General features: G+C 45.4%; 1 protein-coding gene across 2 annotated transcripts in view; it reads right to left on the bottom strand.

The window, feature by feature from the left end:
- Positions 1-12,458, bottom strand: part of SFMBT2 (Scm like with four mbt domains 2) — a 115,724-nt gene extending 103,266 nt beyond the window's left edge. The window contains exon 1 of one of the 2 annotated variants that reach the window (XM_027639811.1): positions 12,171-12,458. The gene's annotated coding sequence lies outside the window, so the exon portion shown is untranslated. Of the gene's footprint in view, positions 1-11,389; positions 11,503-12,170 lie in introns of those variants that run through there. The other variant, XM_027639810.1, reaches the window with a different exon arrangement.
- Positions 12,459-24,652: the final 12,194 nt, after the last annotated feature.

Below are 24,652 nucleotides of genomic sequence, written 5' to 3'. Positions count from 1 at the left end.
TATAGGAGGAACTGAAAAAGATGAGAAGTATGTCAAGTCTAAGTGTGTCCATTAACTGGACCATGGTGGGACTGTCTGCTGGAGAGATGCAAATTGCAATCAAACCGTGGGTGTGCACAAAGCATCCCTGGTGGAAGCAAATTACCAAGGCAGGTGATACAATCCCTCCATCAGCAACATCCCCACCCCAAAGGAACCTGTTAAGGAAAGTTAAAAAAAATTTTTAAAAATTGAGATCATAAATCAGCTCACAGCAATATGGTTGTTGGTCTCTTCATAAAGTGCTCAGTATACTTTGAGAGCTCCACAAATAATAATCATCCCTTCCCCACTGCAATGACCACCACAGCACTTCATCTTTATTCTTTGCTGACATGAGACTTGCTAATGAATTAAGTGTATTATATACTACGAGTATTTTGAGTGCAGCTAACCTCAGAACATACACATCACTCATCCCCAGTGTATATTAAGTTTCAATTAACTATGAAACTCAAAGCAATCAGTTTACTGAAAGTCAAAAAAACGTTTCTCCTGTGGTAGAGAATACTTCCGTAAACATCATTAATAATAAATTAGTTAAGTATCAGGATTTTACATCAAGCTTGTTAAATGGGAGAGGAGGGGAAGTGTCAGCTTAAGCTAAACCTTAGGTGGACTCAGCTGGTTTCATTTTTGCCTAGGAACAGACAATGATGGAAGGTAACCTGGCTCTACTAAAAAAATTCAAAGAACAGAAACAGAGAGATCAATTTAAACACAACAAATCCATCATTTTAAAGAGAACTCAAGGGTAACAATATAAATACCAGGAAGAAACATAAGCCTCTTGGTATTGCAGTTGAATCTTGTGACGCTCCTGTGATGCTGATAAAACAAAGTTATGAGCTGATAAAACGCTGAAGGTGTCCAATCAGGCAGCAACAGTATTTGCTTTTTCTTATGCAGTCAAGCCCCAGATCTGCCACCAGATCTGGGCAGATGAGAAGGGCTCTCATTCCTCTGGATCAGGGAATTTCCCCTGATCAGAAATGGAAAATGGATGGGAAAATCAGTAGGAACCTGCCCGAGGTGTCTGCAGAACGACTGGGATCCACACTCGGTGTCACATCTGGGGCTGGGTTTGAACCCACTTCAATTAAAAGGGAGAAATGAAGAATCTCTTAGGTAGATTCAGCAACATCATCAACATTTTTGCTTTTTAACTCTATTTTAATCTATTTTTTGCTTAAGTTATGGACAACTTACTGGTTTTAAAATGTCATATCGAGAGCACCCATATCCCAAGAAAACTGGATCTTTCAGAGGCTATAGCTTGGCTTCTTATTTTGGGAATAACTAGTTTACTAGTTATGGTAGGAGAGCACTTTAGGATTTTTCCAACACTATGTGACAACAAAACCAAACTCTTATGCAAACACAAGCTTCAAAATAGCTCTGAGCTTTGGTGTTGATATAACTAACTAGCAAAGAAAGCTGACATAGGGTATTAATTTTTCACTTCTTATTAATTGCTGCTAATTAACACTTCAGAGTCCCCAGCCATACTTTTAACAGTAGCACACTGGCTGGCCTGCAATCATCAACATTACACAACTGTACAGCACACACCACTGTACTCCAATTCCTCTGTCAGTCTGAAGTCCACTGGAAAACCAGTCTGTCCACTGGAAACCAAATGAAGGACCACAAGCCACATTGCCAGCCTGTAAACCAGGGGATGGGAAACAACACCAAAAGAGGCTCAAGGTGACATTACACCAGGCAGGAGCACAAAGCAAAATACTATGAAATGCATTTGAAAGAGCAGGGAGGGGGGGAAACCCCTGGTTTCAGATCCCTTGTTCATTGTTTCTGCACAGTGGTGGTTCAAACCGATCCGATTCTTCCCCCACGCAGCTCCCATTCCCTTGGCATTTAATTCAGATCCAGGCTCTTAATTCACAGGCAGAAAAAGGCAGCCAATATAATAAAGAATCTCTTTTATTTCCTTCTTCCCACGGCTGTCAGTCTCAGCCCTGCCTTTATCTCCAACGCGCTGCCTCGTCATTGTATCAATATTGGCTCTTTGTACGAGCGCCAGCCTTGGCTTCCTCACACCATTTCACATTTCCCATCTCCTCTCGACTCCATCCTGGTTTTCCTTCCTTTGGAAGGTCCCCTACCCACACACAAATCCTTCCTTAAAGTTATTCCTGAAAAACTTACTATCTCCCTCCAACGTATGCTTGGTTAATTGGGATCGACATACAAAAGGCAGGCAGCTGGAACAGAGGATGCAAAAAAGATCCTGCAGCTTTGAAACCTCCTGCCCAGATAGTGCATCAGGTATGCCAATGTAATGCTGAGTCCTGAATGGTGGAGAAGCAGAAATCCCACTGCCTCCTCCAAAATTTAGTAACATTCCCTGACTTGAGATGGTCCCACCTCTCAGTATGGAGCCACTTGATGAGTGCAGAAGGGCTGCAGTATCACAGGGCTGCAGAATCACAGAATGCTTTGGGTTAGAAGGGACTCAGAAGGATCACCAAGTCCAACTGCTGGCCCTGCACAAGACAACCCCAAAAATCTCACCAAGTGCCCAGGGTGTTGTCCAAATGCTTCTTGAACTCTGTCAGGCTTTGGGCCATGACCACCTCCCTGGGGAGCCTGTTCCAGTGCCCAGCCACTCTCTGGGTAAGGAACTTTCTCCTAATATCCAAACTAAACATGCCCTAACACAGATTTACACCGTTCCCCTGGAAGTCAGGGAACAGTAAGGGCTGCCAGCACAACCCTGTGTCCTTGGTGAAGAGCCCCTGCCAGGGATGTGGCTGATGGGAGGGTGGGTCCATGAGCAGCTCAGGGCTTACTGCATTTCTGGAGGTTGACCCTGGTTACATGATCGGGTTTTTTCCAGCCCATTTGGAGGGAAGCTGAACACGGGGTGGCCCCAGCAGACTTTCTTGTTGAATGCCTCTGCTGATTCCACCCAAAGGCAGGCTCTACCATGAGCACTTTCATGTAGCCTTTACCATCTTCAAGATTTTGCAGGACTGTGAGTGAAAACATCACTGCAAAGCAGACAAGGAATCCAGTTGTCCCCTCTTCCATCCTACTTCCAGAACACATCTTTTTTTTATGCCACCCACCTGACCAAGTGGTAAAATGGGGACCCCTAGGCCTGGAGCAAATGAAGCAATTGCCAAGGTAGGACACAGGTGATGCTGGACCAGGTCCTGACTCCATTGTTGACTTCACCTTGGGCATTTTCCAGAAAATCCCAATGAAACAGCACTACAAGCAACGTGGAGCAGGGTGAAGGGGGACTCAACCCTGTGGGACACAATCTAGGATGCACTGCTAGTGGCAGCGTGCCACAACATTCACACCCCTGAGCATCTGCACAGTGCAAGGGAGGCTCATTCAAAAGGGCTATTGAACACATCAACTAAGTTTTACCTCCTAGAAAAAGGGTCTGTCTCTCCTCTCAGACAAAGCACCAGTTGGAAACCTTTTAAGGACTATTTCTTCCAAATTCCTGGGGGTTTTTTTAATTATTTATTTGAGAGCATCCCTTTCCAAATGTTTTCAATTATATCAAGTGACAATTTCTCTTTCATATTGAAGACCCCACAGGATTTTATTAAGGGAAATTTACTGCTTTGAACAGCTCTGTGTTGTACTCTGGGGTGGAAGAAACAAATCCCACATAATCTGGAGAACTAGGAATGTTCACAATATTCAAATATATAAAAACCAGCTGAATGAGGAAAGAGTATAATCTGTTTTCCACCTTCTTTGTAGATCGAAGAGGGCAGCTTGGGTTTAAACTGCAGGGGGGTGGGACATTTGATCTGGGCATAAGAAGAAATTAGTGATCATGAATCTGGTGAAGAAATGGGATAGATTGTTGGAAGGCCACAGAATCTTGCTTTTTGGAGGGGTTAGGATGTTGATCTGTCCAGAAACAGATTTTGGTACAGTCAATTGTGCCCTGGGGTAAGAGATGGTCTGTACAAGCCATGGAGTTCCCTTCCAGTCCTCCTACTCCAGCCATTCAGCAGGGCTGATCCTTCTGCTCTTCAAGTCAGCGTTTGTGCAGCAGCACAGAAAATAAATGGCTAAGCCTGGAGGGAAAACATGAAGAAACAGGAACTAGGGAACCACCAGAGCAGGGATGGTCTGGATTGTCCACCTCAAAGCCAAAAGGGACAGAAACCCAACTTTTCTGAAGATGAGTGGTGGAGAAAGGACATATGCAAGGTGGTGACAGCCCTCGTAACTCAACTGGTCCTTGTTCTCCTCTCATCCTGCTCTGGTGCCAAATGCCTCATACTTTTTATGCCAATAGAGACAAACCCGCTTCACAAAGCAATTTTCTCATCCTCCCTACCTGGCACACTCCAGAGCTCAGGATACACACAGAGATAAATGGCAGTAAGATAACAGAAAGTAAAATAAACCTAATTAGAGACTCTTAACTTGTTTACAGCAAAAAGCCCCGCAGTATTAAGAAAAGAAATAAGACAGATGACAGGTAGACACACAGACTTGGGTACACATCCCGCTCTTGGCTGTCTTATGCATAAATATGGACCAGGACCTAGAGATGGACTTAACATAAAAACCTGCCACACTGAGGGCTACATCAAACATCTGAAATGAAGGGCAATTTTTCATTAAATTTTCCTTCTTGTGAGAGAGCTGGATGTTTTAACCATGGAGAAGAAGGCATTACTGCTCCATCTGTATCCTGCCTTCTCCCCTGTGAACCCCGGACATCCCCACACCTTCAGCATTCCACAAAGCACACGTATCAAGGAGAGGGAGGTCATCACATACTAATCCTTCCTGTTTCCAGCTGTTCTGTCACCTACTAGGTGGCTGCCACCTTCTCCACGACTCAACAGGCAGTACCCATGAGGTTGACCCCATTTTGGTAGAGCATTTCTACTCATTTTAAGTACCCAACACACACAAACTACTTGGGAATAAGGTATATTTAAGATTAGGCATCTTCTGTAGCTCTCAGCTGAATCAGGGACACAAAGAAGGTTGGGTCAATGTCCCCAGTGCCCTTTACAGTAGGAAAAAGAACTGCAGGAAAGAAGCACAGCAACCACCTGCAACACCCTAGTCTTCTCCCACCTCTGTGTTTGAAACCCAGCTGAACTCAAGAAGCCTTTTAGCTTGAAGACAAACAGCTGCTTATCATCCTGAGACATCTCATCTTGTTAGGTAAAGCCACAGAATCATAGAATGGTTTGAGTTGGAAGGGACCTTAAAAATCATCTTGTTCCAACCCCCATCATCTGATGCTTATCACCTCAAAACACCAGCCACATGGATCAAATCAATCAGTCAGACCCCCTGAGTGGGACCAATCAGCCAAATGATAGAACTCACCCAGCAGGAAACACAAAACACTGTTTTCATGGACTTAATTTAGAGCCCAATTCAAAAGTCCCTCATCAGTCAAAATTCCTGTTGTCCAGGGCAATCAGTTCCGCCTTCTATGTCTCTGCAGCAGTCAGAGCCATTTTCAAAAGAAACCCCAAAACCACAAGATGCAAACCAGAACCCAGCAAACATCTGCCATCTGATTCCAACACTTCTTATGAAAAATGACATTTCAGGTCTTGGCAGTGTTTGGTTCACTGAAATAGCACAGTTGATCAGCACTTGGGCTTAGTCCTACACATGCTCACATCCCTGTCAGTGCTTTACATCCAGAGGTAGCTTCACTGATGGACAGGATTTGCCAAAAAAAAAAAAAAGGAGAACCAGCCCTCACAGCCATCCCCAGCCACCCACAGCAGGAAGAAAAGGACTGTTCTTTCTGCCAAGCATGTAAGGGCAGCCAGCAGACCCCTGACAAGGTCTATCCAGAACCAAATTCCACAAGACAAGACATTTTAACTCAAGAGTCCTACAAGTCATATTTACAGGGCTAATTCCACCCAATTTCTCTGAGAAAAAAACAAACGTGAACTGCTCCAGGACATCCAGGTTTAATTCCCCATCATCACCCATCCAACAGAGCATCTTGGAGTCTGGTCTTACACTTGCACCGAGCTCCCACCCTGGACCTTGCTCAAAACATCTTCCAAGAAACAGTTAATTATTACTTTTTGCTGTCCTTTCTTTAAAGTGGTATTTTTAATGCGCTCAGGAAAGCTATTGCTTTCCACCCAGAAGTCTCCACAAGGAACTTATGGCCCCTTAGACTCTAAGGATCTTCAACCTATGGTTGTCTTGTCTGATCTCTCACACCGCAGGGGCAAGAATAATGTAACCTCCTGGACTTTAGTGGAGGGAATTCACCTTCCTTGCCAAGCCAATAGATGCAACACTTTCTAATAACTTATATTCAAATTGGGTCTCGGGACTTTACCCAGGAAAATAGGACTCTCTTGCACAAGTCACCCAGTGATGCTAAGAGCATTAATCATGAAAGCAAGAATCATGAGTGAGAGTAAAAATAGCAAAGATTCTGCACATACCTTTTTTTAAGCCTCACACCTACTCAGAACTGATCTCTTGGTCAGCTCTCAAGAACTGCCTGGGGTGGGTTTTTTCTTTCTTTTTCTTACTATTTAATTTTAGAACAACGCTTCTGATTCATAAAAAAATGGGAGTAACTGTGAACACATTTTCCAAATCAGCTTTCCCAAGAATGCTTTGTTTAGGTCTTGCAAAAGGCCAATCTCAAAATAAACTTTTTCAGGAGTTTTTTAAATGCCAGTGATGGAGTCTTTGCTCTTATTTCTGTATTTTCCTATTTTGCAGCTCAAAACTTTTTAATCACTGTAGTAGTCATATCCTAGACACAGAAAATGCAGGAAAGAGGAATCTTTTGGAAAAAAAAAAAAAAACCACAGGATGGATCTGACTGGTTTCATCAGGATCTGTCATGAAAAGATCAACAGTTTCACATGATGAGTTTCAAATACTGAAAAGGTACCATTGGCTACTCTAATCCTAAAAAAAACCCACCCTGCTATCAGGGACCACATGTTACAATGATAAAACAAACTCATATTTGCAAGTGGCATCACTATTATCAATAGCAAAATCATTTAATGTTCAGCATTGAGGACCCTACTGCACCAGCTGATACACTCTGTGCCAATATTCATAGTAATAAAATACTTCTGACACCTCTGGGTCAATCTAAAACATGGGCCCTGTGGTCACCACATCTGTTTTTCTCTGTGAACCCTCAGAAACTCACCTCTGTCTGCTCTGCTTCAAGTTTTGGCTACTTGTCTCACGTTCTGAAGCTTTCCACAACTCCTTTACTTTGTCACTTGGACACAGCCAGGGACCAGCCACCTCCTTCAACCACCACCACCCTTGCAAATCTCCTCAGATTCCCTCCATGCCCTCACCCCACACTAACAGTAGTTTAGCCAGCAAAAGGTCCTTGAGGAAGCACAGAATGGTTTGGGTTGGAAGGGACCTTAAGGATCATCTCACGCCACCCCCTGCCATGGGACACCTTCCACTAGACCAGGTTGCTCCAAGCCCCGTCCAACCTGGCCTTGAACACTTCCAGGGATCCAGGGGCAGCCACAGCTTCTCTGGGTAACCTGTGCCAGGGCCTCCCCACCCTCACATTCTAGAAATTCTTTCTAATATCTGCTGAAGAAACAAGGCAGCACCTTGTCTACCGTGTCCTGTCCTTCAGCAAGGTAAGGTCACGTCCCCTCGCTGACGTTCTCATATCAGGTCAGCATCCCATGGCTCTGAAAGGCCAGAAACAGTGACTCAAAATACATGTATGTCTTTCATGGGCCACAGCTCAGCACAGCACAAGCCAAGGGTGGGGGAAAAGCATCCTCAGCCTGAAGAGTTGATGCTTGTGGTGTTTATTTTATTTCTAGTAACACCACCATAAAGTTTTAATAAATACTTCATTAAAACATCAACTGCTTGTCCAGCCAGTCAATTATCACTCATAATCACAGCTATATAACTATACACTGTCTTCTACAGATGTTCCTACATCTGTGCAAAACACACTCTCCACCTCTGCCACATGTAACATCTGTTGAATATTTGTAAATGTTTTCTCAATATATAAATGAAATTATACCATCTTGCTTATAATGTATTTTCTGTCCCACTACGCTGTGCACTCCTTAAATCATTCAAAAGGTATTTCCTTGCTGTTTATAGTGTACTGGTCTCTCGATAGCTCTTGGCTGTATCTATTTAAATGGCTTTTAGATTTTCACTTAGTTACAGATTACACCGAGCCTCCATCTTATCACAGGAGTTATTAGGACCTAATCCTTTATAAGCACTGAATTTATTAGACTTGTGAGAATATTTTCTTCCCTTTCATAAATAATCTGTTGGAGGTGGGGGGGGGGGAAAAGGAGGAAAAAAGCCATTTGCATCCCTGCTCACCCAGGCAACAGTCCCAACCCCAGAGAGAAAACCTGCCTCACCTCCTTTTCCTTTGCCACTACCAAAGGAAATCAAATTTGTTTTTACCTAAAGGCTTCTAGGGAGGGAAAACAAACTGCACTAAATCCTGGCCAGCACCCATCTGCTACTGCAGGAAGAAACTCCTCAGAGGAGGTTTGCCTGGTACAACCAGAGCTAACCCTATTGCACCTCACTGGTGCTGAAGGAGGGGTCTGCTTGGGGTCCATGCAGCAACAGAACCTCCCTCTCCTTGAGGGAAATGGGAGCAAAGTGGTCCCATAAATACAAGTCCCTTTGGCTTGTGTGGTTGTCCCATGGCAAAGAGACAAGAGTGGGGGGATAGGGGGTCACCCCACCCGGGGTTGGGTGTCAGCTGCAGAGCCTCAGACAGGCAACGCTGACACAAAGCAAGGTGCTCCCATCAGAGAGGGCAGTTTGCAAGGGAAGAGTCATTTCAAGCTGCTTTTTCCATTATTAAGTAGGTCCCTCCAAAGCAAAGGGGAAAAAGGTGAACGGGGGGAAGAGGGATGAGACCCCAGGTACAGAGGGATCTCCAGAGACCTTTGTAAACTCCCTCCAACCCCACATTCCCATCACGCAACCAGGTGAAGCTGCTTCTCTGCTCAGACACCGGGTCACCGCTACACGACTTTCTTCCACAGAACACCAGGGGCACAGTCTGATTTTAAAAACAAAGCTGTCCTGTCCAACGGGCAGCAGATTTGGGGATGGAGAGATGCATGATATGGGAGAGCCGGGAGGTACCTTCCCATTTTGGCTCCATCCCTTCCCACCCCACAGAAAACCCCACGGGCTGACATCACTCCACTGCAGCTCTTGGATTTTGCCACCCAAGTCCCACCAGTCTGACAGCTGCCTTCCAAGCCCCTCTGCTTGTAATAAATGCTGTTTTCTGCTATTTTGATAAGAAATCACAATTTTCCCTAGGTCTGCTCCTCTGCCCCCTCCCCACCACATCCTGCAATGGGAGTTCCCTGAGCCGCTAGCTGGGTCCTGGGAGGGGCTGGAGAAAGGAGGGGGAAAATGGGTGGGAAGATGGATCAGAGCCCTTTCGGAATGGGAAACCTCACCCTGAGGTGTGTAAAGAGTGTCTCCAAGCGCTCCTGTTAAATGAAATCATGGTGGGGAGCACCTGCAAAAGGCACAGGGAACTGAGCTGGCAGATCAGCTCTTCCCCCGCTCCAGGATCCTCCCTGGCTCCTCCATCCCTACCCGGGCACTGACAGCCTGCGATGCTGGGAGCATCCCATCGCCTCCCGTGCCACAAAACATCGATGCTCCAAAGTTAACACCTCACAACCACGGTGAAACAACTCCAGAACACCAGCAACGAAGTGCTCCCTCCACGGGAACAGGGGAGCTTCTCCTGCCTCTGAGGCAGCCTCGCTCCTCCACTCCCTCGGAAAACACATTCGGAAAAGGCAGCCGGGGAAGGGCACAAACTCCCCGAAAACTCCTCGCACACTCATTCTCTTGTTTTGCCAAAGCTGCGATTCGCCTCCCTCGCTGCGGGCTTTTAAGCGTCTCTCTGCAAAAGCGACGCTGGTTGCACTGCTAAAGTCACTTGTTTGCAGCCCAAATTTCCGTGCAGAGCAATTCCACAGTGCTTCTGCTGAACAACAGCAAAAAAACCCACCCCAGACATCCCCAGCTGACTGCGCCCAGTAAGGCTTGACAGCTCCAACAGGACATCTCATCCCACGACACTGTCTACTGTTAATGCAAAATAAATCAGCGCTCTGCCTCCCGGCATTTTTTTTTTTTCTTTCTCATGGAACGTCTGCAATTTTGGCATTCAAAGGCAAATCGGCCGCGCTCCCAACTCCGCAGGTCCCTTCCCAGCACACACAAATGCCCGGTACTTTTCCCACCACCGGGTCCTGGTGGGGGGGAAGGACCCCGAGGATGGATCCCATCCTCATCCCTCCGCATTAATCCACCAGCGCACCTCTCCGAGCAACAAAAGAGAGTTGAACCCAGCGTGTGGTACCTCGCCTTTCCTCTTTTCCTCCTCTCAAAATGTTTATTTTCAGTTTTTAAAGACACCTTACTTAACCCGCCATGTTGAGAACAAGCTTTATAAATATTCATTTACCGCAGTTCGGAAGCGCTACGGGAAAATACGTCTAGATCAGAGCTGCATATTTTGGCAGAGCTGATCGCTTTCTTCTCTTTTCTCTCTTATTTTTTTTTCCTTCCCTCTCGCCTTTTGCAGCGGCTTTTTTTTTTTTTTTGGTCCCCTTTCCCCCGCAGATTCAGAAGAAACCCACCCGCACACCCCAAATAACTCTTTTCCGCGATGTGCATGAGCCTTGTAAATTTGAAAGGAGGTCGTGCAAGCGTTTGTCAGGAGAGCAGAAAAACGATGGGTATTACTTTAAAAAAATTTAAAAAAAAAAATTAAAATTAAAAAAAAATAAGAAAAGGTGGGGAAAAGGAAGAGGACAGGAAAAAAAAGGGGGGAAAGAAGAAGAAGGATAAAGAAAAAGGGGGGAAAGGGAAAAAAAAGAAAAGGGGGGGAAAAAAAGAAATGAGAGCATCTAAAACGCGATCCGACGAGGTAAAAAGAAACCCCCTGCACGCTCGTGGTGAATCTCACAGGCACCGCAGCCCCGCCCGTGATCCCCCCGTCGTGCCCAGCCCGGGGAGCGGCTCCGAGCGCCGGTCCCGGCCAGGGGCTCAGCCCCAGCCGCCCGCCAACACTTCCCAACAACTCCACCGCGCTCTTCCCCTTTGGAAAAGATGGGGAGGAAAAAAAAATACCCACACCCATCTCCCACGTTGGAAAAAAAAAATAATACTTTTAATACATTTTGAGAGAGGGAAAGAGACTCCCTCCACCCAAAAGCGCTGCAAAACCCGACAAATAAAATAAAGGGAAACGCCAGCCGGGAGCGTTTTGGGAAGGGGTGGCGGAGGGGGGGGTAGAATGCAGATCGCGGTGCCTTACCTGTGCGAGTTTGGGTTATTTTGGGGTGTTTTTCCCCGCGGCCAGCCCCCCGCGGAGCGATGCGCGGAGCAGCGCGGAGCGGAGCACGCCCGTCCCTGTCCCTGTCCCTGTCCCTATCCCCGTCCCTGCGCCCGCACCCGCGGCACGCTCATTCCAATATGGCATCCGCGCAGTGCGCATGCCTGCCGCTCTTTTTAGGGCTTTTTTTTTTTTTTTTTTTTTAATATATTTAGCAGCCAACTCCTCCTGTGACCTTTTTCAGCAGTTTCAAGAAAAGGAATTAAGAAAACCCACGAAAGGCATCACACGCGCATCCCAACACCATCACCCCCCCCCCCCCCCCCCCCCCCCCCCCCCCCCCCCCCCCCCCCCCACCCCGCCGAGCCGCGCCTCCGGCAGGGACATGGATCAATTAGCCGGGGGAGGGATGGAATCCACGCGTGGAGGGATGAAATCCACGCTCGGGGTTGATGGATTGACGCCGCGGTTCGGCCGCGCTCCGCGGTGCGGGGCAGCGCGCAGCGGGGACACGGGCTGGCCGCCCGCGCCTTAAATGCCATAAAATGCCATAAAATACCATACAGCCTTTAATACCGGAGCTCTGCCTCCGAGCTTCCCCTCCCCGCCGCCTTTTATTTCGGTTTTCTTCCTTATTTCGCGTCGCGAAGAAACTTCCAGGGAGGGAGATGGGGAAAGAGAAATGGGGAAAGAGGGAAAGAGAAAAATGCGCCGCATCCCTCAACCTGCCCGTTCCCTCCGTTCCGCCGGGCTCCGGCATTACCTGTTTTGTTCCCCGCTGCAGAAAATAAATAAAATATGTAAAGAAAAGCAGGCGAAGGCACAAGGCAGGATGTAAAATCAACTGGTGGGCACCCTCAGCCCTCCCGGCGCGCAGGGACACGCACAACTTTCCTTCCTTTGCTCCTCAGGTTATTTCTTTCGGGTTATTTGGTGTTTTTTTTCTTTCTTCAGCGGTTGCAGGGGATTCGCGGCAGAATCGCGCTGCACGTCGGTGTGTGCGGCTGTGCTGGCGTGGGGGAGTTTGCACGTACAGACACACTGCGGGATTTTTCTGGTTATTTATATTTTTTCCCCCCTTTCGAGAAAATCATCCCCGCTGCAGAGCTGGAAAATCATGCCAGACACCATTGCCCATGTCCCCCGCCCCGGCTGTTCCTGCTCCTGGGGATGCCAGAAAATCCCCAGGGGTGGGGGGGAGGGGGATAAACCCCTCTCTGCAGCCGGGGTTACTCGGGATGCTCCGACCGGCGGGACCCGGCAGATCTCGGAGCTTCCCCTACCCCGCTTTGCTCAGCAGCGGGGCTGGGGGTGTATTTTGCAGGGTTTTTGCTCTCTGTCTTGCAGCCTTGCTCAGGGGGTGCGTGATGCGAATTGAAGGGGGTTTTTGGAGCCCCAGCTCCCGTCTCCTCTCAGGCAGGCGGGGGCCACGCCCCTGGTAGGATTGAGGATGCGAGTCGATGCTTTTGGAGCATCTTCTGGGATGCTGGTGCAGGGCTGGTGCAGGGCACACACATTCAACAGGTGTGGAGGAGATCGGAAGGAAGGGACATTAACCAGCCCTGGGCTTTGTCCTTTCCACCGTGAAATTAACCCCAAACGCTGCTGTGTCCATCCCCACACCCAGGCGGCCAAATTTACATCTCACTGCCCGGGCTCAGATGCAAGTGGCTGACTCCACTTGCGTTTCTCCTGTCGCTTCTGAGCTGAGGTTTGAAGTTTCCAAGTTGATTTTGTGAGCATCCCTTCTTGCAGGAGCAGGGGAATGCTGCAGGGAGGGTGTTCTCACACTTAAGGACACAGCAGAGAGGTGACACTGATTTCCCATAGGTGACCCCACCTACTCTCTGCCCCACTGCAAACACCAGCACTCTTTTCACTGGTTCTGGCTGGGGATTCATCACTCAATCTCCCAAAACCCTTTCTCTTCCCCTCTCTCCAACCCCCTTATCTTCCACCAGCCTTTCACAGACACCCACCCCAGCACATCACAGCAATTTTGTTGTGCAAGTGAGGAGTGGAATAAAGATGAAGAAAGATGTGATTTGTTTCTGGGATACATCTGAGGAGAAGATATTGAAAAATGGAGAAAAGAGCAAATATTGCAGACAGTGTTTCTTCACTACAATCCGTGTTCTTGCCATTCACACTCCATCTCTGAGAGGCCAAGAACATGGGTTCAGCCTCTCCTGTTCCAGCAGATTTCCTGGAAAACATGCAAATCAAGCATTTTTCAGGCTTTAGGCTGGATGGGATTTCAAAACAACAAAGGAACACTGTCAGAACTTCAAAGTAAGACAAAAAAACCCAACAGATGCCAGGAGAACATTGAAGTCCCATTTCTCCAGATGATTGTGGAAGTGGGTGACATTTTCAGCATGGTGACATTTCAGAGTTTCAACATACTTTTGAAAGGAAGATGCTCTGCAATCACCATGTCTGTGTTCTCGCTCTTTTTGAGCTGCTCTGAATTAGGTTGCACTGAGACTCCTCTCACAGCAGCCTATTTTCATCCAAAGGTGGTGGTGGGTGACACCACCATCATCCAGCTCAGGGACACGGCCGCAGTGGCTCTCACAGCATTCCAGGGGTTTATCCTTCTCCTTTCCATTAACCTCACATGCCTCTGTGCTTCATTTCCATCCAAGCTTAAGTGCTCTTTTGAGGAGTTTTGGTTCCACTGTCTTCTCTGGAGCTCCTTCTTTGTTCTTGGCCTTGGTTTTCTCTGTCCTGCCCTCTTTTAGTTTTACTTAGAGACTATTTCTGAAACACTGACAGTGCAATTGGCCCTGTATATAGAGATATAGAAGAAAGCAATCTCCTTACCCATGTGTCTCCATGACTTCTTGTGATCTAAATTAGCTCTGTAGATAGTGTCCAAAGAGGTGGAATGAAAAATAAATTAATAGTAATTAAAGCTAACGAACAAAATTCCTTTGGAAGTTTTCTAAGTGGCTGCTATAATAAAACTTTCAGATATGAATGAAAAGTGCAGATTTATATCAAATTTGATCTGAAGATGACTCTAACAGCTCCTGTTGGCAGCAAAGACTTTGCATCTTGCTCACAGATGAGAATACAAATTGGTTTAGTGGACAGGAACTGCAATAATAGCTGAGAGATTTCATTTTAATACTGCCTAAATCACTGGGAAAAAAGAAAGCATCTCGAGAAATACTGAATTGTCCCTGTGTAGTATCCCAAGATGTAAAATGGATTTAAACCTTGGCAGAAAAACTACACTGAGGTTGGCTCCAGTTCCAGCCTCAGTGACACTCAGGGATGCATCTTCAACTGATCTGAAGCAAATACCTTAATTTCACTGCTGTACATGCTCCTTAATGCCACATCTGTTGGCAACCACCTAAACTTGTATTTTAAGTTGGGACAGAAGTTTCACATCTAAATTTTGGTGGGGTTTTTTTGGTTTTTGGGTGTTTTTGTTTGTTTGTTTGTTTTTTATTTAAGTACTTTTATGCAAATTGCACTGATAGAAGAAGGAGATTTACCTGAGCACCAAGTACCCAAGTCGTGATGATCATCCATCTGCTCTTGCCTCTGATGATCACTCCCAAAGGATTTGTTCACATCCCAAGTTTCCCATAGCTGAACACAAGAAACATGTTCAACCCTGAGAAATTCAGGTAGCCCCATTACTTTAGATCAGAAATCAACAGTTCCTGTTTTCCAGGATGAGATTATCAAGACACAAAATATCTCCCATTTTCTAGGCTGTTGCTTTCAGTAGGTTCAAGTTTTTGGAGGGCAGATGGGAAGGTAAAAAGATCCCCTACATAGAGAGGCACAAATACACTAGAGATAATGGCATTAACACTCTTAATTCCTCTCTTTTCCCATGGCTTGGGAAGATAAATACCCTGGGAGTCATTATGGGATATGTAGATGGTTGTGCATTTGGGTATCTATTTCTGGCCCAAATTTAGCCAGGTTCCTGAAGGACTCAGACCATCCCACAGGCTTAACATGGAGCTAAGATGAAGTCTGTGTTCATAAACACGAGTAAATGGCAGGTAGTGCAAATGATGGGATCTGAGCCAACCTTTCTACAGGTAAAATAGCAAAACTCAGGTTCTGGAGTTTCATCTGTGATAAACACTATCAGACAGGGCAAAAGTTATTTGGTGGCAGCCAGGTTTATACCCAAAGGATATGGTTATCTCCACTTTGGGAGATATTTCCCTGCTTTTGGGATGCTCCTATCTAGTTGCACTGCAATGAAAAAGGGGCAAGGCTGTGCAGCTGACACTGTTGAATTATTTGGGGATGGTTAGACGTGTCCAAGCTGAGTGAGATGAAGGATGAAGAGTGTCTAACAGGAGCTTGATGTCAGAGAGGAGACCAACAGGACAAGTACAGCTCCTATTAGTTCCTCTGTCACAGAAATCCCTTCTCTCTGGGGCTGCTCCTGAGTTCAAGGCACAGTTACTCTGCATTTTCCTCCTCCATTCAACAAACCGTGACCTTCAGCTTCTAAGTTTTACAGTTTTCAAACCACCTTATCACAATCTTTACTGGAGGTAAAAACACCATCAAGCCCTTAATTCTCTTGGCAGTTTGCGGGCCACAGCTATCACTGTCTTCATTTTATCCATCAGCCCTGATTCAGGGAGAAGTTGGTTCCTGGAAGCTGGTATTAGGACGCTGGAAGACTAGTTTCACAGTGCCATCTCCTGGAGATCAGATTTAGGCTGCATTTCGAAGACACCCTTTTTTGTCTGACCCGGCGCTTTGAAGGCCGGTGTTTAAGGCATGATCTAAAGAAAAGATTAGCATAAGTGAAGTTAATCCAAAATTTAAACTCCCTCTTTATGCTTCAGAGTAAGAGTCTTTCTTCTTAAACGCTGTGAACAGCAAAGGGATTGCTGGCTTGGGATTTAGTAACGCTCACTGGGTTATAGGCTCACAAGCTTTGCACCTCTTGGCACCACCAGCCCTGTGTGCAGTGATTGCAAAGGTAAAAAGCTTGTCCCTGGCTGTACCCATGAAGCAACTCAAGGAATACTAGGGCAAAGGGATCATCCACTCTCAGGGCCAGGAATCCCCGCAGCCTCCAGCAGCAGCTGCCCTGCAGAGCCCTGCCCAGGACACGTACACCACCTGTAGACCCACCCATCAATTCCACAGCCCAAAGCAGTTTGATTACCAAATTTTATTTATTTTTGCTGCCTGTTGATCAGAAATCACTGCATAATAGTTGTGACTTTATTCAGCAGAGAGGCAATAACTGGCTTTAACATTAAACAATAACTGGAAAAGCTGAGCCAATGCCTCATGCCTGCAGCTCAAGAATGCCCAGAAAGCATGGTCTCTGTGCTAAACAATACCTCTTCCACCTTAGCAGTAAATGAAAAGGAAGCACATGTTATATCCAATAAATCACAGCGCTGAGGTTCAATACTGAGGCTCGTAGCTATGAGCCTTATTGATCATGCCAGCACTACGGAAAAGATCCACTCTCATATTGAGAACTTGCTCGTTTCTACCACTTACAGATTTTTCATTGACAGGAAAATGTCTCCTGGTTTGTTTAGCCTCTATGAGCTGCTGTTGGGAAGGGAGGCTGGGGAAACTGAGGCAGGAGGAGCTGACATCTCACACACAGAAATGCAGTCCCAGGGAAAGGCTATGGCAACAGAAATGGATGTAGAGCTCAGACACAGCATAGTGGTTCAAGTTTTCATTTAACAGTGGTGTTTCTGCCCAGCTCTGTGATGTCAAACAAGTAAATTCTCAATTTCCCTTCCCTTTAATACAGGAATCTCTATAATGGTAGAACAAGAACCTCAGACTGACAGGGTATGACCAGGAGCCCACACCTTACAAAAAAGTGTAAATTAGGCGTCACATCTGCATTTCACATAATTGCTGCAGCACCCTGATGGGGGATGAGAGCATTTGCTGCACGTTGAGTGAATTCTGTACCAGAGTATGCAAAATATTGGGTCGTTCTGTCTCTCCATGTGCCCTCCTTGCGTGGTGGGCTCTAAAGCCAGTCCAGGCACTTTCACAGTTTCAGTACTGAACTGGATGTATGAGCTGGTCAGCTGTGGCAGAAATGCTTCAGCACATTCCCACAACAGCCCAAAAGCCCTTCCATGACACTCTTTGTGCTCAAGTTTCTCTGGTGAACATCTCTCCTGGCAAAAAACCCTAATCTTGCAATTACCCATTTGACCTCCTTCCAGCCCCCATCCACCACTATCCCCAAAATAACAGTGAGGACTTAAAAGGTCACATGAGTAATTTTGGGTTTTTTTACAATACCAGGATGAAAATGATGCATTTGGAAGCATCTCTCTGAAGCTGACTATGAAACAGGCTTGAGGATGGCTTTTGCTCTTTTAATGGCTCCCTCAGTATTAAGGAGGAAGATTAAGAAAGAAATGTCCCTAATTGCATATAAAGGCCCCGGCTTCCACAACAGACTAAATGTACATTGTATTCAGCTTAATCTCCATCTGCCCCTAAGAGCATAATTGATTTTTTATTTTAATTTGAAGAGGCTGACACTCTACTTCTTCCTTGCCAGGTTGCTAAGCACATTTAATAAGGATGCATATGAGTGGAGAAGTCTACAATATGCCATTAAAGGTAATAGGTAACATATTTAAGGTCATAATGAGCTCAGGACTAAGTACCTCAGTCCAGGGATCGGGAGGGAAGGTGTATAAATACTTTCCTTACTAGAACTCTGCTGAGCAAGACATGGCTGTGGGCTAATAAAGAAGAAAACAGAGGGGTTTTTTCCATGAAATGAATTTTCTGATCTCATTTCAGACCATGCCCCTTTGGTATTTCATTGCTGTCTGCAGGTGACCCTGGCTTTAGTCTGGCTGACCTCTGACAAGTTGACAGCCTCTGTGCCTGTTTCCCCACTTCTAAAATGGAGAGGAATAACACCCTGGCTTTATAAACTGCTCGAAGAATTCACTGCTGAAAAAGCCATATCCTGTACCTTATAACTGAGCATTCTGTACCTTATAACTGTACTACCCAGTGAGTCTTTTATTCCAAAGCAAATCCTGTCACCCCTCTCCCATTACACCCCTCATCCCCACACTCCAGGGATGCAGCTATGCAGGATCCACTCCCATCTGAGATAATGCAAAATCTCTGAAATATTCCTAAATCCACTCCTTTTTTTTTTGAAATATCATGTACTCACAGGTCTTACCTGCACCGCTGATACCACACAAGCCTAAGATACAATTTCTTGAAATGAAAGATTTTAAAAACTAATATTCCATGCACAGATCACCCTCTGCAGCACAGTGATTTCTGCTCTCCTGGTTTCCCTCTTCCTCAGTCTTGGCAAAGACTTGCTGCTGGGCAGTTCTTTGAGGTGTGCAAGGTGTGGATGTCAATGAGGATGAGGAAGGTTAGGATGTCCCACATTAGCTTTCAGCCCCTATAGATGGATTTATTTTTTTTTTAATAAAAAATACTGAGTTAATGGTTGGAATCAATGATCTTAGAGGTCTTTTCCAACTGTAATGATTCCATGATTCTGTGATTCTATATCCCTCTTAAATGAGATGTTTTCTTACTCTCCTCTGAAGCTTGAGGACACAGCAGAACAGGTGACATCCATTGTGGGTCTCTGCACACAGTCAGCAGTTTGGGACTTCCCTTTCATTGTGCCCTGGAGCTCTTGATGGACTGTTTGGGAATTAAACCACATAAATTTAAACAAATACAGAAAAAGATACCTGCAGCAAAACCCTGATTGCTCTGCTGCTGTTTCGTTCCACTGGACACAGATGAATGAATAACCTTTGCTTCCCCCAAAATTTTGCCTTTAGGAAAGAAGCACCGTGCAGATGAGAAACTGAAACTTGGGTGAATTAAAAGCCAGGTCCACAAACACACTTAAGAATTTAAATCCTTCTTTAATTTTCTATTGCAAACAACAGGGTTTAGGAATGTAGGAACACTTTTAAGTGACTTAAGAACACTTAACAAGCCCAAAAGGCTGCAACCAGCTGTGGATGTGACCCCAGGATCTCACCTTCTAGGAAAGCATCTTTGCTCAAGGCAAGTCCTCAAAGTCCTTAGCTTTATTATGACATTGATAGCCTCCTCTCCACTTCTGGACTCTCAATAAACCTGCCCAGGACATGTCTGGTTACATCCAGGCACACCCAGTCTTGTATGGAGCCTTAGTAAGCTTTAGTCCCATTGCAGCATCTGGTCTATTTGAAATTCACATCCACTCTGAATCCTGCAGAGAGACTCAGCTCCTACATCTGTCACAAAGTTGAAGCCAAACCCCCCAAAAAATTCAAGCTTGAAAAAAATTGCAGCTGCTGCCACATGTAGAGAGAGCAAAAATCCTCAACACCCATCCTGGCTGCCCACAAATTCCCATAAAGGGAATGCGATACAACTTCAGCCCCAAAACCCAGGATTCTTTCCTGAATATTCCCTCAGTGAAGAGTGACTTGGGTTTTGCTGGATCCCCATGGGCACAATAAAGCCTGTACTCTTACATAATCCACATATAGACCCTGGAAGGATTGCAGAGGGGGAAAAAAGCTGGATTTTGACTGTGTGCAGACATCCTCACACAGAGCCCACAGTGCCATCTGAGTCAACCACTCTGATTTAGATGATGGCACTGATCTGACATCCTAAAATGCAGCATGGGACATGGTCAGTGAGAACTGAGGACATTTAATAAGACAGAGGTTTTGTGCAGTTCAACCTAGTTGCTACTTCCTTTTTGATTTTGTAACCCACTGTAAATGTGAGGTATAAATGTAAAGCTTCTTGGCATGATGTTTTGAGCAAAGAATAGCTTTTAGTGCTCTGAAAAAAAGTTTTTGTCTAAAGGAACACAACTCTTTACACAGGACAAACCACATTTTTGTTTGCTCAATGCAAACTTTTGCTTTTTTGTTCACATCCACAATTTCATAATGTAAAATGAGAGAAGGTTTTACCCCGACAAATCTTGTTAGTCCTCATCTCAATGTCCTTTAATTTGCCTCCTTGCAAACAAAAGGATGTTGCACAGTCCTGTCAAGAGGAATTGATTGCTGACAAGCATTGGATTTAAAGTACTGTTTAGGTAAACAAATCATGATTAGAGTCAATTAATTGATTGTGTTACTGTCTGTGAAATATCCAGGATCCACAAAAGGCAGCTCATTATCCATTAGCATAAACAAAGAGTGAAAAGTAGGAGCTGTGGCAAAGGGGCCACAGCTCCTACTTTGGAAGAGATGCCAACAAGAAAGGGCCAGGGCAAATATTGTCTGCTGAAAAGCAACGTCAGGGGTGAAAGCTCATGTGACAATGGCTTCTTAAACTGGCAAGTGCAGTGTCACTGTCACTTAATTGGGATTTGTCAATGGATGTCAGCATCTCCATGTAGGTCAGGAGATGGATTCAAATGTCTCAATGGAAATGTACAGTGCTGTTTGATTTGTCTTAGGGTGTCCCACCTGGTCTCCAGCTACTGCTCTGAAAGGGTGGGACATCTGACATGTCTTCTGCCATATCTCCTGGAAAGTCTTCTAGTTCAAGCCACCAAATCCCACCCCAAGTGTCCAAGTTCAAAGTCAATGGAGATCCAGCAGCCAGTTGGTCAGTGGGATCTGGAGAACAACAGAGCTGAGCAAATGCAGATACCAAACTTAGGGGTGAGCTGAACTGCTCTCAGGACTCGACTGGCTGCACCGACCAGATATAAGGGGATAAACTGACACCTCAAATTGATTCTTCAGATTAATCTCACTCCTTAGACAACTCAATAACACCTTCGAGAGCTTCTAGGGTACCCAAGACTGCATCCCAGAAGCAAGAATTGGGATTCTTTTCTGGGGAAATGTCAGCATTTTGGGGAAATTTCCATAATTTCCATGCTCTGTTCCTGGAAGTGTTCAAGGCCAGATTCAATGGAGCTCTGAGCAACCTGGTCTAGTTGAAGGTGTCCCTGCTCATGGTACAGGTGTTGGAACTAGATGATCTTTAAGGTCCCTTCCAACTATAACTTTTATGTCCTTCAATCCCTACACAATGGTTTGTGCCCAGCCCTGTGGTAGGAGGGGAACAGTGATCCATGACCACAGATACAGATCCCAATCTGACCAATGTGACAGCACAGGACAGAGGACTCGTGTCCTTCCTCTGCTGAATAACAACTGGTGTCAAGGTAGGAAAGGAATTTAATTTTCCACATGACAAGCTTCAAAATGCACTTGATTTTCAGCTCAAATTTTCAAAAAATCAAGCCACTAAAAGTAGCTTTCCCAACATGGATGGGACTGTGCTTCCTGGCAGAACAGGCTCCAAAGGCTTTTCTCCAGCTTTGCTGTAGAAAAAAGGCAGAAAACTCAGCATGCAAAGTCACTCAAAGGCATTTGCACAGCAAAAGCAGCATTTTCAAAGGAGGCAGAGAAAACTCAGACCCAGTGGGAAAGGGTCAACATTTCCTTTGGACTGCTTGGAAAATCCTCCCTGTGTGAGCTCAGAGAGGTGGCTCCTGTCAGGGCAAACCATGTGATTATGGAACAATTTCCCAAAAGTGATTAGTGCCAGCGCTTGCAGGTTGGAGGCACAGAAAGGTGACTTTCCCACGTGACTGGTCACAGTCCAAGGATCCATCACCAGGCCATTCTGCCTCCCCATTTTTCATCTCACCAGGTAGTTTTAATGCTAATCTGCTTAAATGCCTTTTCATAGCTGGTAGCTCGAGGCAAGTTGAGTTAAGAAACCTTTACAGCTGTACAGTCGTTTACAGGGCTGCTTTAAGACATGGCATATATTATGTATGGAGCTTTATAACAACCATCCGTATCAGAGCTGATGGAGAACATGGAAGCAATACAGCACAACTCCTTCCTACAGCACTTTGTTACAGGTGACAAGAGATAGGAGATGCAAAGACTGAGTAAAACCGGGAAGAGGAAATTATTTTCCTGAGAGACTTCTAAAGAATTTAATGATAAATAAGACTTTCAAAGCTACAGTGAAACAAAGGGCTCCTTTAATTAAAAAGAAATCTGATCCCATAAAATGTTTAAGGTTCATCTGGCTGAGCCAGGATATATTGAGTTAACTGCATCTGAAGTATTAATCCTCTTTGTAATTGGGGGAGAAAATCACTTCAGGGACCTGGATAAGAAACTCATCTCCCTCCAGGGTAAATATCAAATATTGTATCTATGCTTGAGGCTTCCTAACTTCCATGTGTGAGTGTTCACTCCAGTCATGCCCTGTCAGAGAGCAAAGTAAAATGTCTCCCAGGACTAAAGCAGCCTGTGAAGAAGCCTGTGAAGCCCCTTGTTCTGGCCCTTCAGGTGAGAAGAGTCCCAAATCCAAACCACAGCCAAGAAGAAACCCTGGTCCCACAGATTCCAGTAGGGAGCAGAGATTCCCCACAGCATCACAACCCATATAGCAAAATAAAGCAGGTACTTATGAGCTCTGCTGCACTGGAGCCACACTGCTTTGAACATCTTTGAATTAGACCCTAGAAGAGGGTGGTAACTGGGAAGAGTTTTCCTCCCAGAAGACAAATCAGAGTCTGCAAAACTACCTTAAATTCTCTGTTGCTGTCATCCTTCCCAAAGCATACAGAAGTTCAAATCATCCTGCCTCCTATCCCAAAGCAAAGCTCTCATCTCCCACCTCCATTTTTGAAGGCTGATTATAAACAGAAAGTCTTGCTCCTCCTGGAGTTTAATCCATTTAGCTTTCATGACAAAGACAAGCACAAAAGTTGAGTTTCACTCTTAGTGATTTCAGCCTTTTTTATTCTGGAGATCTCAAGAGCCAGCTCCTGTAAATAAAACCACTTTCTAGCACTACACACTTCTCATTTACACCCACAGAGCACCTGGGCCAGCTTTTCCAAGAAATCCATTTGTGTTTTCACTCCTTACCATGGCATAATATGCACAAACTTGTATAAAGACGCTATAAGAAGTTCATAAGAAGGACACATGGTGTAATGAGACTAAATGAAAATATATGTAATGAAAGCTTGGAGAGAAAGCACTTGCACACTGGTTATGAAGAGCTAATGTCCACTTTAAGTGGCATCAAGAGCTGGAGCAATTGAAAGATAACAAGGAGAAATGAGTAATGAATCAATTTTATTGTGTGCTGTTGAGCAGTCCTCACTGGAAGAGAGTGTATTGATAAAAGGGATGGATGGGAAGTGACAGCAGCAGGGACAAGCACTCCCACACTTTCTGAAGAACCAAATGATTTCTGGAATTATTTTTGCCTTAGCCAATAGGATCCTGTTGAAAAAAAATTTGGGATGTTTTCTTGTGGAAATCAGTATAGACACAGCAAATGTGCACTCTATTTATGGAGAGTGAAAATACCAGTTTTACTGGAGAGACAAACTCATTTTGCATCTTTCTTGAGGGTGGCCATGCTGGCTTCCCCAGGAAAGGTGACCTGCCCGTGGGACTCATCTCTGCTGGCACAGCTCCCTCCTTCATGCATTATGTCCCTAAGCCACCACTCCCCATTTCACCTCTTTGGTTTGGTATGGGTTCCAAATTCACACTTGCCTCCATGGACTCACAGAATGGTTTGGGTTGGAAGGGACCTTAAAGATCATTTTGTTCCAACTCCCTGCCATGGACAGGGACACCTTCCACTAGACCAGGTCTCTCAGAGCCCCATCCAGCCTGGGCTTGAACCCTGCTGTAGACACACCTATCCAGAAACCATAAAGCTGCTGTAATACATTCCCTGTTGAAAACAGAGGAAAATGAGCCCACATGGACATTTCTTCCTGCTGCAGCAAGACTGATTCCTGTACCCAAGCTGGCTGGGGTGTCTTCACTCTAGGCTGAATGGTGGAGACCCATTTGGCAACTGTTTTCTTGCTGTTCCCCATGTTTCAATTTTTTTTTGTCTCTGTTTAATTCTTCATCAAAGCAGCATTTATGTCTGATTTCAGAAATTTGAATCAGTTCTGAATCTCACTGACTAATGTTATTTCACCCCCGTGTTAACTTGCAAACACCTGTGATGGCAAGCAGATGTCTTCTGGGCTTTGGAAATCCCTGGGCATTCAGAGGTTTGTGTTTCAGTTGTAACATCCAGAATTGAGGAGATGGGGAGGGCAAGAACATATGGCCTACATCAGCATTAACCCAACAGGTTAAAAAGCTACAGCAGCAGCTTTTTATTAGGGCAAGGCTGAAAGTAGAAAAAAAAACAGTAGAAGAAAGTAGAAACACTGTTTAGGGTGAGTCT

The sequence above is a fragment of the Corapipo altera genome, unplaced genomic scaffold (assembly GCF_003945725.1).
Source record: "Corapipo altera isolate COAL_440 unplaced genomic scaffold, ASM394572v1 1b, whole genome shotgun sequence".
Classification (NCBI taxonomy): Eukaryota; Metazoa; Chordata; class Aves; order Passeriformes; family Pipridae; genus Corapipo; species Corapipo altera.
Note: the sequence above shows the minus strand (reverse complement) of the source record. Positions and strands in the feature narration are given on the sequence as shown.